Genomic DNA, 16,545 nt, shown 5'->3' with positions numbered 1-16,545 from the left:
CTCTTAAGATAAACATTTTCACTGCTGAGATTCTCCCTGAGGAAAATGATTCTCAGTGACATATCACTGCAGGGAGGCTAGCTTAGGAGGCTTCTCTTCACAGTTGATATGGCCCCTGAGGAAGACGCCTTTCAGAAACCGGTGGCTACATGGGAGCTCACTTAAGAGTAACATCTTAAATGCTGGGGCACCCATAAGGAATCGAATTAGCAGTACATGCTTCTCTGCTGCAATACTCCCGGAGAAGCCAAATATTACGTGACACGTGACAGTTGCAAGGCAGCTGTATTAAGACAGCAAAAACAACAAAAACATGAAGCCACACGGTCAACATGTAAAGCAAGTCTGTGAGTTTGGAAAACACACCCTGCATATGATGATCCATTGAATGAAAATGATTCTCAGTGACATGTCACTGTAAGGAGGCTAGCTTAGGAGGATTCTCTTCACAGTTGAGATGGCCCCTGAGGAAGACGCCTTTCAGAAACCGGTGGCTACATGGGAGCTCACTTAAGAGTAACATCTTAAATGCTGGGGCCCTCATAAGGAATGAATTAGCAGTATATGTTTCTCTGCTGCTATACTCCCTGAGAAACAAAATATGAAGTGACATGTCACAGTTGCAAGGCAGCTCTATGAAGACAGGACAAGATTCACGTGTCTTCACTGCATACACTCGCGGTAATACATCAGTATTGACAAGGTGAATGAAATGAGTGTGATTATTTTCATTGATGAGACCTTTTAATCATCTTTGTGTTAATATATGTTGAGATTCGTTTAGATTTAAAATAATTGACGACCCAGGTGGGACTTGAACCCACAATCCCCAGCTTCGGAGGCTGATGCCTTATCCATTAGGCCACTGGGCCACATGATACAGAATCCCTGATCTGACCCTAATAGACCAACTGAACACCAATTCACACACACAATAAACACCCCATGGCGAAAACAACAAAAACATGAAAAAAACACAGTCAACATGTAAAGCAAGTCTGTGAGTTTGGAAAACACACCTTGCATATGATGGTCCAGTGAGCGAAGGTAAAGAAAGGAACAACTCCTGCAACACAAACCCTTCCGCAATTCATATTGATCACTTTTGATTGAAGAGAGTATACAGTGCGCTGGATGCTACTCCTCGCCATCCGTATTTATATTATTTCGATTTATATGCACTGAAATAGCTTTTAGTTTGGCTTCTGATGTTTTGTATTCTAAAAAATGTGTATACACTGGTACTTTCTACAAATGGAAATGAAGATGAACTCAAAATAGGGACAAATAGTCCTGACATGCACCAATCCTTAGCAACTGCTTTGGATTGGCCAAATGCGTAAATTCGATGCACCGTGTGTTATATTCTTGGCATTCGCACTTTAAAAAATTAAAGAATTGCTGTAAGATTTTTCCATTATGGACACTATTCTAGAGTTCCAGCATTTATCTTACTCCGTCTCAAAAAATTGATGATTTCTACAAACTACATTTCTTGCCTGGCATATTTTCATTTCACCTGGCATCTCTGAATTCCTATCTGTGGTGATCACTGTCTCACGGCCACCCACTTGGTAAAAATACAAACTAGGAGGTCATTGACTTGGTGATAATGTAATCATTGTCTCTAATGATGACTTCCATGATGCCCTCACACCAGGGCTGGACTGGGAACCAAAAGTGGCCCTGGAATTTTTTTTCAAAGTGGCCCCATATTTCGCCGAAGGAGCGAGCACAGTGCGTGAGCCCAACCCTCCTATCACGGGATTGCGAGTATGTCCCAAGAAGATGTTGAATAAAATTAGTCTAAATTAGTGCATTTAAACCATGTTTAAATCATATATGGATTAAAAAAATGCATGTTTTAAATAAGTTCATGATCTCAAAAAGTAGATCTTTAATGATAGATGGACAAACCACCAGTGCAATATCAGTCTCAATAAACATAAGAAACATGTCAAATAAATCATGGATTGTAACAAATGTTTTTATTAAGTAACAGAAATCTGTGAAAACTCTAGAACTGTAAAACAGCTAATAATACATAATAAATATTCAATAGAAATCTGGGAAAATTCTAGAACTGTAAAACAGCTAATAATAAATATTACATTTTCACCAGAAATCTGCGAAAACTCTAGAAGTGTAAAACAGCTAATAATAAACATTTAATATCTCTTATAACATTCTACCTTCAAAGCAAACAGCTTCAGACCCGCACACGGTACTGGGTGGCTCTTAGATTGATCAGAAAAGAGGTGGTTGGCTACCCATACTAGGGAATGTCCATGGGTGTAAGCTGGGAGATGCTGCCAAATTCGAGGTGTGACGTCAGCTTTGAATGGTTACAGAGGCAGGTATGCAGACCAAGACTCTGCAGACCTGCCATTAAGCTGCATAAATGGGAGCGAGGACAGATGCAACACAAGTCCAAAAGGTAAACTAAGAAGTCTGATACGTAACCAAATGCTGAAAGAAGTATACGAGAGCTTGCCTACCAGGCCTTTATGAGAGATGCCCCCAGAGGCCAAGATGAGATGATAACTTGCTGAGGGATCCTTGGAATCAGAAGATAAGCAGACGGGAAAGCCTTTGCCAGAGCTTGAAGGGCAAAAACAGAAACAGCAGAAACCCTGTGCGTTCAAAGGTTAACCCACAAATAAATGCTGCATTCAGGATTAATGTGGAACGAAATCTCAGAGTCGCACGTTCAAAGAAAGAGAATTGAAGCAAGTGTGAAATGTTGAATTCTGGGACCTCTGGTACAGAATTCCAAAGTGTTTCACATTTGAAGAAAGAGAATTGAAAAAGTATGACATGAACCGCTGATTTGTAGGAACTCAGACACAAAATCCCAAAACACCATGTGCAGGGAATATTGTGAAACAAGAGCGAAACATTGCATTCTGTAAACTTAGGGACACAATTCCGAAGCGTCTAACATTTGAAAAAGTAGAAATGAAAGCACAGCAAAAACGTTGCACACTTACATCGGAAGTAACCTACCCACAGCATTTTAAGCCCATATAAAGAAAAATCTTACATATATTATTGATAGGGTAAGAACAGCAGGCTGAGCCAATCAGCAACTGTGTTGGAGCTGATGAATTGAAGAAACTAAAGGTAACAGTCAATTGGACAAGATCCGTAGACAGGGTAAGGCCTGAGCAGGCAAGGCCCCCCAGAATCTGTAAATACCCACTCATCAGCACTGTGTGGGCATTTGCAGATCTTAATATTACTGTGGTGGGCCCAACTACTTTAGCTTCATACCCCACTAGTTAGGAAATCCTAGCTACGCCTCTAAATGACCCATAGCTTGTGAGCAATTGGGTATGGAGTGAAGAGGAGAATGTGAAGACACTGTGTAAGGAGGGGTGCAGCATTGTGAGCAGGGAGGAAGAAAACCTCTCCTGAGTTAAGCAGCGGTCTATTGGGCTATACCTGTGGATTTTAAATACACTCTCCAGGATTTGCACGCTGGCTTCCCAAATGCTAGCGCACCCATTCAAAGTACTTTAGTCCTGAACACACCCACAAAGAATGGGTGTGAAATGTTTTTGTAGAGCACAGTTATCTTGATTCAACATTGTCTTCTTGCCTTCAGCCTCAGCTGAGTTCCAACCCTATCTAATGCTTAGTCAGTCTTCTGCCTCAGTCCCATATAACCTGTCCCTCCAGGTGCATTTTTCCACAGTTACCTCCGGAAGCTCAATGTCAGCCTGCTGATGTTCTCTCACACTCTCTGTGGGTCTGAATTAAGTGCTGGGGACATACATTGCACCTTCAATGACATGATATGATAAATCATTTATAACACACCTGTATACAAGTGTTTCTAGGTGCGAGAACCATGCTTCCATAGGGTTGGGCAACTTTTAAGTACAGAATTGTTGCATGTAGCATAGTCCGCATTACAGGCAACTTGTCCCCCTTAGCTCATTCCACAACATCTTTGTGTGAAGAATACATTATTCTGGGGTTCAAATGCATCTTTTCTCCACTTAGCAGAACTCTATCACTTGACAGCGTACCTCCCTAACTGGCCTTCTATAAGGTTGCTCACATGGGAGGTTACAAAACGGACAGAGACTGGCTCACATGCATATGTGTACTTGTGTGTGGCACTTGTGCACTGTTCTTTTCTTAACTACAACAACATGTATCCAGGGAGCCGGCTAAAACTGGTTTCCAACAGTTCCATCCACTAACACAGTCCTGTCCAAAAATACAAATGCATAGTAATGTAATTTACATTCCCACAGTAAAAACACCATGAACAATTAATACCACAAACCTAGTTGCTATATTTACACACGCGCACTCTGTGTGTACAACCACATTCCCAAACCTAAAGGGATAATAAGAAGGTCCACCGTCCTCCCACTAGCACTCCCTGCTGGAAACAGGAACGCAGAGAGACATACCACAGTAGACATGTGTGGGGACATCATGTGATCGCGGGAACGCGGTCTCGCAGGATGTCGGCCGAACGTGATCTCGTGGACACGCGCTCCGCGAGCGGGGACTTTGGCGCCAGTGAGAGGCTGGTGGAGCGCCAGACAAGTCGGTCTGGACAGCGCGGCTGAGGAGCCAATGTGACTGAAGGCCCAAGCCAGTACCAGCTCACTTCCAGGGTGTAAGTCCAATGCCAAAGGAGGCCTCCTGGGGGCCCTGGAAGTACACAGCGTGCAGCACAAATGCACACCTGGCTTCCAGTGCAAATAACTGGAAGGCCTAGCCAAGACTGTGAGTACCTGCCCCGTCCCACACATGGACGATTGCAATCCCGCGTTTTGTTAGCCAATAAAGGCAGTTACAATTACTCTGGCGTCCTGTCGTCCTTAGAGGCCACAACAACATGTATTTAAAGTATAGCTCTTGAGTCTGCCTGTGTGATAATAATGCTTTTTACACTTCTTTGTGTTATCACTCTTCATAGTAGGTGATAAATTACATAGGAATGACCCGAAGTTACAAAGAAAGACAGATTCTGAGCAAATAGTTGCCCGTGGAATGGAAAAGCTGGGATTGTTTTCGTGCGCCATTAATTTATTACCCCTCTGCTTTCGTCTGTAAATTTCATTTTTTCCTTCCCCCCTTCCCCGGCTCGATCAGCCTCTCTGCAGCTTTAGCCATTTCCATCTTGCTGTTAATTTCCACTGCTCCATATGGAGCTGCAGACTGTTCACCTGCAGGCAGTACAGGTGGGTGTGTTGCTGTAGCGTGAACACGTCCAGTGGCCCGAGATGTCACTTAAGGTTGAATCCCAGAGCATCTGCCCCCAGCGAGAGAGCGAATAACAAATTGGATGCACCTCTGATACGGATGATTAGTGTGTTTTCTTGATCCAAGTGACTTGTAAGCAGACCACTCAAGGGATGCGCAGTTTGAGTGGGGGCCCCACTTGGAATCGACTGGCCTGGGCCTGATAGTGTGGGTACTTATTTTGCGCCTTGAAACACTTGTGTATAGGCGCGTATTAAATGCCATATCATGTGCTCTGACCTATTCCCTAAGCTAAGACCAACTCCACCCTCAGCTAGCGCCCACTGGGCTGCAGGGAGAAGAGTCGAGGCGCAGGCCCAGGATGCAGCAGAAGGTGGGAATATTTCATCCTGCCTTCTTATTGATTGGAAAAGAGCCCTTAATTTCTTCTCACCCCATGTTGTGATTAATTTGCATTCTTTGTCAGAGGTTAATGGAGTTTGTTATAGTTCACTCTGAAATCGGCAAACACATCCAGCTAGATCTGATGTTCATACAAACGCGACATTTTTCTTTCCTTCCTCTGCTCCGTTTTCCCCTTGGTTTGTTTGATGGAAACTCAGTAATGCAGACTAAAAAAGCTTTGGTCTATCTTACCTTCGACATCAATGACATGCCAGCCGAAGGCCTCACAGCCGCTGCACCAGCAGTGGCACGCACCTCACACCCAACACTTGACACTGCCCTGGAATGTGTGTGCAAGAAGGCATGTGCTGTTTCGTTCCTCGACCTGCCCAGCCCCTCATGTGCAGGCGCACAGCCAGCTGGGAAGAAAAAAAGAAATCTGCAGCCGCAGCGCCAGCGTCAGAGTGCCGTCGGTGGTGGCAGCCAGCAGGCAGCCAATTCAATGAAACCACCTAGGTGGATTTACGGAATGCGCACATTTTATTGTATCCTTCCGCGTCGCTAAAGAGGCCCTATGACCAGAGGCCCACAGGGGGATATCCCGGTGTCCCGGTGGGGCAGTCCAGCCCTGCCTCACACTGCAATGCCCTCTTCTAGGTTGGAACATCCTTGCTAACTTGCTTGACTTTTCAAGTAATCCTTCACCTGCTGATGCCAGATATTTTCCGAAACATGTGTCACGCAGTCTCATGGTCATGACACTTGACACAATATCCATCTTGAGCACCAGACTTTTTGTGATTTTCATGTCTTACCTATTCATTTCCTTTGACATAGTTTCAGATCCTCTTATTAATCACTCACTGCAAGTTTTGTATGGTGCAGGTTTTGTGGAGTGTTCTAAATAAAATGAATTACATTTGAATTCATCACTTTTCTTCCTGTTTTATCATGTTTATGTATTCCTGGTACACTGGTGTCGATTGGTCACTAAAAAGAGCACAACAGGATTCTATTCTACAGTACGGACCGTTGTCTTTCTCAATTGTTCCGATTTCGTAATGGCAACAGTGCCGAGCAACAAGGGTACTTAACTGTGCAATAAATTCAAGAAAGTAGTTTCAACTCAGTGTCCACTTACTGCAGAGACACTGGCAATAGGGCTATTTCGGATGCTCTTACAGCAAGCTTCATTCTCATAAGACTATATTTTCTACTGCTGGTATTCTCGCAGAGGAAGGTGCTGTTCAGTAACTTGTGAGTGCAGTGCAGCTCTATAAAAGGATGATCTACAATCCCGGGACACTACCAAACCAAGAGACTTCCTGTAACATTCCACTACAGAGGCAATCTCTTAAGATAAACATTTTCACTGCTGAGATTCTCACTGAGGAAAATGATTCTCAGTGACATGTCACTGCAGGGAGGCTAGCTTGGGAGGATTCTCTTCACAGTTGATATGGCACCTGAGGAAGACGCCTTTCAGAAACCGGTGGATACATGGGAGCTCACTTAGGAGTAACATCTTAAATGCTGAGGCACCCATAAGGAATTGAATTACAAGTACATGCCTCTCTGCTGCAATACTCCCTGAGAAGCAAAATATTAAGTGACAGGTGACGGTTGCAAGGCAGCTGTATTAAGACAGCAAAAACAACAAAAACATGAAGCCACACGGTCAACATGTAAAGCAAGTCTGTGAGTTTGGAAAACACACCCTGCATATGATGATCCATTGAATGAAAATTATTTTCAGTGACATGTCACTGCAGGGAGGCTAGCTTAGGAGGATTCTCTTCACAGTTGAGATGGCCCCTGAGGAAGACGCCTTTCAGAAACCGGTGGCTACATGGGAGCTCACTTAAGAGTAACATCTTAAATGCTGGGGCACCCATAAGGATTCGAATTAGCAGTACATGCTTCTCTGCTGCTATACTCCCTGAGAAGCAAAATATTTAGTGACATGTCACAGTTGCAAGGCAGATCTATGGAGACAGGACAAGATTCACGTGTCTTTACTGCATAGTCTCGCGGAAATACATCAGTATTGACAAGGTGAATGAAATGAGTGTGATGATTTTCATTGATGAGACCTTGAAATCTTCCTTTCGTCTGGAGCAGTGCCAGGTATATTATACATCGTGCTATTTTTTCATCTATCTCTGTAGCAACAAATGTTCGAGAAGCGCTCATGGCGTATGGGATTAATGAGCAAACGTAGCAGCTGTCTTCTGTTGTCTGTTTACCTATGTGGGTCATGTGTTGGTACCATATGTTGTTTCAGATGTGTGCTGAATCTTGTATGTAGTTGTCAATACCTTTATTATCTGAGTATGTGCTGCGTTTAACTCTATTTTCCTTGTGTGGGATTTTACTATTATCACCTGACGTAACACCTGTTGCAGCTGGGGGTGGGGGTGTATTAGGTTTGGGTACAGCAATAATATCGATAGCATAGCTGTACTGCCATACAGAGGCGGCCAAGAACCCGGTGATCATTAAAATCCCTATCAATTTTATTACAGATGCTAATTTCACCGGAATTTTGCTCTTACCTTGCTGCAGTCCGGCAGCTTATTCTTGCGACGTTACAGTTGCCCGCCTGAAAATTCTTAATATGCTTGTTATTAGTGTTAGTTGTAGTTTTTATGCTCTCCCTATCAAGTAGTCATTCAGTGCCCAGGCGAAGAGCTGTTCCCACGCCAATCTAAGCGATCTATCTCTTAGGGCAGGCAAGTATGGTTGGAGGTGGGGCATTGAATGTTCTATGGCCAAGAGGAATGCTGTGTAGTAGACACGTACCCTCCTTCTTTTCAGGTACGTTGGCCTTTTTATTTCATATACAAATTGGTGTGACAATTCTTCCAGGTAATTATCATCTGAGGATACCATCTACTCCTGGGCAGTGAATTGGTTAGTTATCTACTTTCTTAGCAGTACAATAATACGCTGTACCTGCATGTGCGAGAGAAAAGAAAGAGAACATTCAGGTGTTTACATGTGTATATGTGCAAGACAATGTCCTTCAGTTCAGTTATTACTACAGTGGGTAGGGGGTCAATGGGCAGAGGGTTTGGGGCTCAACTGGCGGAAGTCTCTTTACTCTTTAATCGTGTAACCATGGGGTCAGCGGTATGGGGATCACCCTTTTCTTTTCTAGTAGTTGTCTCTGGGGAATCTGAGGGGTGGCAGGGTATGGGGACACTTAGGCCGTTAGTTGTGGTAGAAGTCTCTACCTCCGTTGGTGACGCTGTTGTTGTTCTTCCAGTGGCCCTGTCGGTGGCGCTGGGGTGGTCTGGAGTTTGTAGATCTTTACGTCGTGTAGGTGGTTCCAGGCACGTTTGTCCTGTAGCTTTACTGCTCTCGTTGATACCTCCTCTACCAGATGGGGGCCAGTGAAGCGTGGGCTGTTCCACTTTCTGTTGAAATTGCGAAGTAGTACGTGGTCACCTTTAGCAACTTTGCACAGTCTTTCCTTTTCCAATTCTTTATCCGCGTCTTCTTGTTGATCGCTGTTAGACCCGCCCCGCGTGCGCTCGAGCTGTTGAGACACAAACACTACACTAGTAATCAAAGAAGACACATATTGGTACATTTCATCACCAAGGACATTTGCAGTACTCTCGTGGTCGGTAAATGTTCTTGATGTTGGCGTTAGGGGAAGGCGCATTTGACGTCCGGTAACCACCTCGTGAGGGGTGAGGTGGTGGTCGGAACCTGGTCTATTCCTTAGCTCAAATAGGGGTAGTGGAAGGCAATACAACCAACTCTTCTTTGTTGTTTGCTGTATTTTTGCAATGGCCTCCTTTAATAGGCCATTCAGGCGTTCACATATACCGTTGGCCTGTGGGTGGTATGGACATGCAAATTTATGCTTGATGTTCAGTAAGGATGTGATGTGCTGGAACATTTCGTTGGCGAAATGTGGGCCATTATCTGACCGCAGTACCTTGCACACTCCCCACCTGGGGAAGACCTCCCTCACTAGGAATTTAGCTGCTCTGAATGCATCTGGGTGTGAACAGGGCCCTGCTTCAATCCACCTCGAGAATTGGCATACTACTACAATCATATACCTATTTCCTTGACATACGTTGATCATATCAACATAGTCAATATGGAGATGTCGGAAGGGTCCCTCTGGCCGGGGTATAGTACCTCTTATCACCTTCAGAGTGTGACCGGCCGTAAACTGTTGACATGTGAGACAATTGCTGATAAAATTTGACACATGAGAATTTAACTCGGGGCAGAACCAGTCTTCCCTAATTCGTGCTGCAATTACTTCCTTGCCTGTGTGGGCTGGGTGGTGTAGTTGGCTCAGGGCGGTGTTCAATAGTGCCAGTGGTATTACAATCTTTCCAGTGTCACCCTGGCGCCATAGTGCGTCAGTTGGTGACATTGTGCATCCTCTTTTTACCCATATTTCTTTTTCTGCCATTGTGCAGCCGCTTGTAGCTCCATTATCTGTGTGGCTGGGAGATGGGTGTACCCTTCTCTTATCAACATCTCCTTAGCCATTCCCCTCCCTCTCCCTCTCTTTGACTCTGGGGGGTTCCATATCTCACCGAAATATGCAGCATACTTCGCATGTGCGTCTGCTGCTGCATTCCCTTTTGAAATGTGGTCTTCACCATTGGTGTGTGCGGTGCATTTGACCAAAGCTAATTCTTGGGGGTCATGTATTGCTTCAATTAGTTCAGCCAATAGGAGGGCATGTTGCACTGGAGTGCCATCAGCTCTCCTAAACCCTCTTCTTCTCCATTTCGACAGCCCTGAGTGGACAGTGGACGTAACATATGCGCTGTCGGAATCTATGGTCACTCGTTTGTCAAAGCTTTCCTTCAACGCCAAGATTAGTGCAATTAATTCTGCTGCTTGAACGGAATAATGCTGTGGTAGTTGTACACATTTCATTGCCACACACACTGGTACCTCCATCATTTTTACCACTGCTGCCCCAGTCCTCCTTATACCATCACTTTGGTCGATAGTTGATGACCCATCAATGAACAGGAGCTCACCTCCCTCTAGTGCGTTTTCTTCAATCTTTCTAGTACATGAGTACATTTCAGTTATTTGCGTACAATCGTGGGCATAATCTCCTTCCTCAATTACTTCTGCTAGGAACCTTGCAGGGTTGACCGTGCTACATCTAACAATTGATAGTTCAGCTCTGGATAAGATGATCTCATAACCTGATGCCCTTTGCGTGGTTAGGGTGGACTTAGGTTTATTCAATATTGCAAATAGTGCATGTTCCACAAACAGTGTAGTTGGGCACCCCATGGTGATTGCTGATGCTTTCTCTACCGCAAAAGCAGCTGCGGCGAGACCTTGTTCGCAAGGGAAATGACCTAACATCACAGGATCTAAGTGGCCGCTGTAAAATGCTACTGGTTTGTAGCCCATGCTTGTTTTTTGAGCCAACACTGCTTTCATTACTGCTGAGTCGCAATGTGAAAATATAAAGAATTGTCGCTCATAGTCTGGGGTTGCCAGTACCGGAGCAGTTGATATCGCATCTTTCAGTTCATCAAAATCCTCTTTCATTTCCATTGTCCACCCCAACTTTTTCTCCCCTTTATTAGCTTCCTTTAACGCCTCAAGCAGGGGTCCTATGTATGAGCTGTAATCAAATACCCATGCTCTACAGTAGTTGCACAGACCCAGGAACTTCTGCAGTTCCCTCACTGTTTGTGGCACTGGCGTTTTTGAAATGGCATGTGCTCTTTGTGGTGCAATCTTTCTTCCATGTTGGGATATGAGCTGACCAATGTAAAGTACCTGTTCTTGACAGTACTGTAACTTTTCCATGTCTACCTTGTAACCTTTTTCAGCCAATATTGTCAGCATCTTTAATGAGTCCTCTCTGCATGTTCTTTCGTTTGTACTGCAAATTATTATGTCGTCGACATACTGCAACACTGTGCTTTCCACTTCAATGTTACCCAAATCCATCTGTAGAGAAAACGATCAATCTAAACAGCCTTTGTTAAAGAGGTGGTTCCTTGGCGACTGCTTATTATCTTTGTGAAAGGATGGGTTTAGAAAGTTTAAAGGGGTTATCTGCATGAGAACCTCCCAATTCTGCGTGGCTGCTACACAGATATTACATTGAAAAAAGAAAAAAAGAGTTTGGGAAGATGAACTCATATGCGCTAACCCCTTTAAATAAATATATATAGGCGAGTCTTAACAGTCTTGTAAATTTTATTAGTGTTTATTCACACTAATAATTTTTATTTTCCTTTTATGATTCCAAAAAAACATTCAAAATAAAGCTGCACACCAGTATAAAGTAATTCATAAGGTACAATGAATCAAATATTTCTCTTTCTCTTTCAGTAAATCCAATATTTTCTTAAATTGCTCTCTCAAAATGAATCAGATATTTCTCTCTCTCAAATCCAATATTTTCATAAATTGCTCTCTCAAAATGAATCAAATATTTCTCTCTCTCGACACGTGTTTCCCCATTGTAACTCTCAATGGTTCTTCAGGAGAGGTAGTTTTAGTTGGAAGTTTTAGAACTAAAAAAGAAAAGAAGAAAAAGGCCAAATTCTTTTTTAGTAATGCTTTAGAATTTTTTGCCCAAATAATAGTTGTATTAATTTTTAAAGAGACTCACCGTTCTGATTTTCTGATTGTTCACATATATCATGTATTATTTTTCCAAGATAAAAGTTTTTTTCTTATAATGTTCATCGGACTATTTTGCTTAATTTAGTCTGTAAAATATGGATCCAAGTTTACGCTGTAAAAGGGAGAATGGGGGAAGAAGACAAGATAATTGCTTCTTATTTTCAATCTATAAAGAGCGAAAAGCATGGTCTTTTAGAAAGGTTCTAATCAGATTTAATGCAGGGAGGGCACAGGCTTCTCATTTGCTTACCTTATTACCTTGGTATTGTTGATGATATTTTGTGGTCCTGTGCCGTGATAAGCACTCAAATGTTAGGATGTCTAACTGAAGCTTATTTTGGCTATTTATTCCCGCGATCATGACGTAATGGCGTCATCACGCCACACTCACGTGATCCCGTGTAGCGCGATGACGTCATCACGCACGTATTCGTGACCCTGCGGTCATTTTGAAAATAGATTAAGGTACGTTCAAATGTAATAAATGATTATGAATGATCTTGCTGTTCCTTCATTATTTAGTGCGACACAATTGAGTAGATACGCACAAATTTTTCCAACGGCAGTCATTTAAGAGATAAAGTAAAATGATACAATTTCATTATAACTGAGTAATTATGATACAATTTCATTATAACTGAGTAATTAGAATTCTAGATCATATAAAACAAAGACAAATTGGTTAAAGAAAAAAATAAAAAAGTATAAAATTATAGAATAAGCAACATGGTAATTTAAAGCCAATTATACATTTCTGTGTCACAATTCAAACCAGTAATACATGTGTCCATTCTGCAGATCCATCTGCATTCTCTTTTTCTTAGTTGGTCTTTCTTATTTCCTCCTCTTGGTGAAAGGTAAACTTTCTCCAGACCAAATATTTTTAGTTTAGAAATATCAAAATCAGGATGATTCATAATGACATGTACTGAGATAGGGGATCTCAAATCTTTATTTCTGATAGCTCTAATATGTTCAAATATTCTTATTTTCAATTTTCTGATAGTACTCCCAATGTATAACTTCTTGCAAATACATTCTATTCCATAAATGACAAAAGTTGAGTTGCAGTTTATCATTTGATTTATGTAATTTATTTCACCATTTGGTAATGTGATTGCTTTCATCCCTGGTTTTATGTACGAGCATAGTTTACAATGACCACATTTGAAGGTACCTTTATTTTCCATACAAAAGAAGGATTTTGTTTCATTGGGTAATGGACCCATAAAGCTTGGGCTGATCTTATTTTTGATTGTTGGTGCTTTTCTAAAGCAAATGTTAGGATAGTCATCCAGGTGGTTTTTTAGACTAGAGTCTGTCATAAGGATGTTCCAATGCTTTCTAAGTATTTGTTTGATCCGGCAAGATTTTGTGCTGAAGGTGGTTATGAATGGAGTTTTAGGGGATGTCTTTGTTGATTTTGGTTTATTTTCCAATAGAGAATCTCTAGAAACCAATTCCGCTTTGGTAATTGCTTTTTTGATGGTTTTCATTCCATACCCTCTCTGTAAAAATTTTTGTTGAATATTACAAAGATTTTCTTGAAAGGTGAAAGTAGTGCTGCAGTTTCTTTTGATTCTCAGTATTTCTCCATATGGGATATTGTAAATGGTATGTTTAGGATGATGAGATGTTGCATGAAGAAGACTGTTCCCAGCTGTAAGTTTTGTGAATAGTTTTGTTTGTATTTGTGAATCTTCGACAAAAAGTTCAAGGTCCAAATATTCAATTTTTGTGGCACTGGCTGATTTGGTAAATGACAAGTTGAAGGAATTTTTGTTGAGATAATTGACATATATGTCCAGATCTTGTGGGTTGCCTTCCCAAATTATTAGGATGTCGTCAATAAATCGTCCCCAAAATCTTATATTTTGTTCAAAGTATTGATGTTTCCAAGCATGTTGCAGTTCAAAGAAACCCATGAAAAGATTTGCATAAGTAGGGGCAAATTTTGACCCCATAGCTGTTCCTTGAAGTTGTTTATAGATGTTACTGTTAAAGATGAAAATGTTATTGTGTAAACAGAAGTGTAGCATTTCAATTATCATTTTGTTTTGTTCAAGAAATGAGACAGATCCAGTTTTGAGAAAAAACATTGTACTTTCCAAACCTTTTTGATGCTGGATACTTGTATATAGTTGAACTACATCCAATGTAACAAAATAGTAGTTAGGTTCCCATGGTATTAGGTTAAGTTGCTGAATGATATGTTTTGAATCTTTGACAAATGAGGCTAAATTTGCTGCCAATGGTTGTAGATGTGAATCAATATATTGTGAAATACTTTCTGTCATTGAGCCAATGCCATATATGATAGGTCGAAGTGGTGGAAAATCTTTGTAGCTTTTATGGATTTTAGGTAGAAAATATATTGTAGCCATAATTGAGTTTTTGCTGATTAGGCTTTGAAATTCCTTGTCACCTAGAAGGCCGAGTTCGTGCCAGTTTTTTATTTTTTCATTCCACAAAGTTTCTAGAGTAGGGATTGGGTTATTGTTCATCTTCTCATAGCATTCTTTCACATTTAATTGTTTGAGTCCTTCTCTTATATAGTCAATTCTATCGAAGAGGACAATTTTGCCCCCTTTATCTGCAGCTTTAATTATAATTGATTTGTCCTTAGATAAGTTTGTAATTGCCAGTTTTTCTTCTTTTGTTAAGTTGTAACTTGTCTTGATATGTTTATTGTTTAAGTAGTCTTTCCGTAGATCGTTACTGACTGTTTTGTGAAACACATCTATGACATTTTCTGAAGATAGAATTGGTATAAATGTTGATTTTGGTTTTAAACTCGTTTCTTCCATTAAGTCTGTTTGTATATCCTGTTCCTCTAAGAAAGTTTCTTGGGTATAGTTTTCTCCTTCTTCAATGTTTAATAAGTCCACTGTATCTTCGACCATTTTAACAGTAAGTTCAGACGGTGTGCTCGTTTGATAAATAGGTTTTTTAAAGGTTGTTTCTTCAAAGAATTTTTTCAATTTCAATTTTCTACAAAATTTGTACAGATCAAGTTGTTGCTGGAAATAATCTCCTTTATATGTCGGACTGAACGAAAGCCCTTTGCTTAGAGCTGTGGTGAGTGCTGGTGTAATTTCATATTTTGATAAATTTATGATTAGATTCATCTTCTCCTCCCTTGTCTTTGTGCTCTTGTTTCTACACCTTGATTTCTTTCTTCTGTTTTTTCTTCCTCCTCGACTGCCTCTATGATGTTTGAATGGGAGATATTTAGAGATCCCAGTTGTTTTGGTGCTCCACGAAATAGGGGTTTGTATATTCGTGAATTGGTCCTGTGTCTTTTCAATTCCTCCAAAAAAGGACATGTTTTATTAGAATTTTGCTGTTTCTCGTTGGAGGTAGCTGATATGGGGATAGGTGCTGACACTGGTATGTCTTTTTCACTTGATGTTTCTACATCAGAGGTTGAGGGAGTGGAGAGATTGTCTTTAGGCAATGTTTTCCTTTTATAGGGTTGTTTTTGTATTCCACTGTCATATTTTCTTTGAAAAGTAAAGATTCTATTATTAATGTAATCATTTTCGTCTCTGATGAAGGTTCTTTGTTTCTTGAGTTTTAATTCTTTTTCATAATTTCCCAAAAAGTCGTCTAAGATCTGATAGTTTTTAAATGTGATCTCTGGACATTGAGCTTGTTTAATTGTTTCTTTTATTTCTTCTATGTTCTTCAATATTCTTTCATGAGTCGATGCTGCTTGGTTTATAAGTCGTATCATCATTTCCTTTGAAGTATTGTGTAATAGATCTACCCAATCATTGAGTGCTGATATGTCTTCGTCTTCAAAAGACGGAAAAATACAAATCCTGAGTCCTCTAGGAATTCTGTTGACCTCCAAATACATTTTTAAGGTTTTGATTTCCCACCATTTATTTAGTTCTTGCTTACTTAAATTTTCTAAATGTTCAAAGAGATGCTTAAGTGAGTTTTTGTTTGGTTGTTTAGAGGCAGAAGAGCTGGTTTGTCCATGTCTTAAAAAAGTTCATTTGCTTGTGTTTCTCTTAGGTTAAATGCTTCCTCCATTTTGGAGATTTGCGGTTAAAGCGTCTGCCAGGAGCCTTCTTTTATACTTTGTAGAGAAAACGATCAATCTAAACAGCCTTTGTTAAAGAGGTGGTTCCTTGGCGACTGCTTATTATCTTTGTGAAAGGATGGGTTTAGAAAGTTTTAAGGGGTTATCTGCATGAGAACCTCCCAATTCTGCGTGGCTGCTACACAGATATTACATTGAAAAAAGAAAAAAAGAGTTTGGGAAGATGAACTCAAATG

At 41.1% G+C, this 16,545-nt stretch overlaps 1 non-coding gene across 1 annotated transcript; it reads right to left on the bottom strand.

The window, feature by feature from the left end:
• Positions 1 to 799: 799 nt before the first annotated feature.
• On the bottom strand, positions 800 to 872 carry TRNAR-CCG (transfer RNA arginine (anticodon CCG)). The gene has a single exon. It is a non-coding gene; the product is annotated as a tRNA-Arg (tRNA).
• Positions 873 to 16,545: the final 15,673 nt, after the last annotated feature.

Source organism: Ambystoma mexicanum, chromosome 3q (genome assembly GCF_040938575.1).
Source record: "Ambystoma mexicanum isolate Mex_15411 chromosome 3q, UKY_AmexF1_1, whole genome shotgun sequence".
Classification (NCBI taxonomy): domain Eukaryota; kingdom Metazoa; phylum Chordata; class Amphibia; order Caudata; family Ambystomatidae; genus Ambystoma; species Ambystoma mexicanum.
Note: the sequence above shows the minus strand (reverse complement) of the source record. Positions and strands in the feature narration are given on the sequence as shown.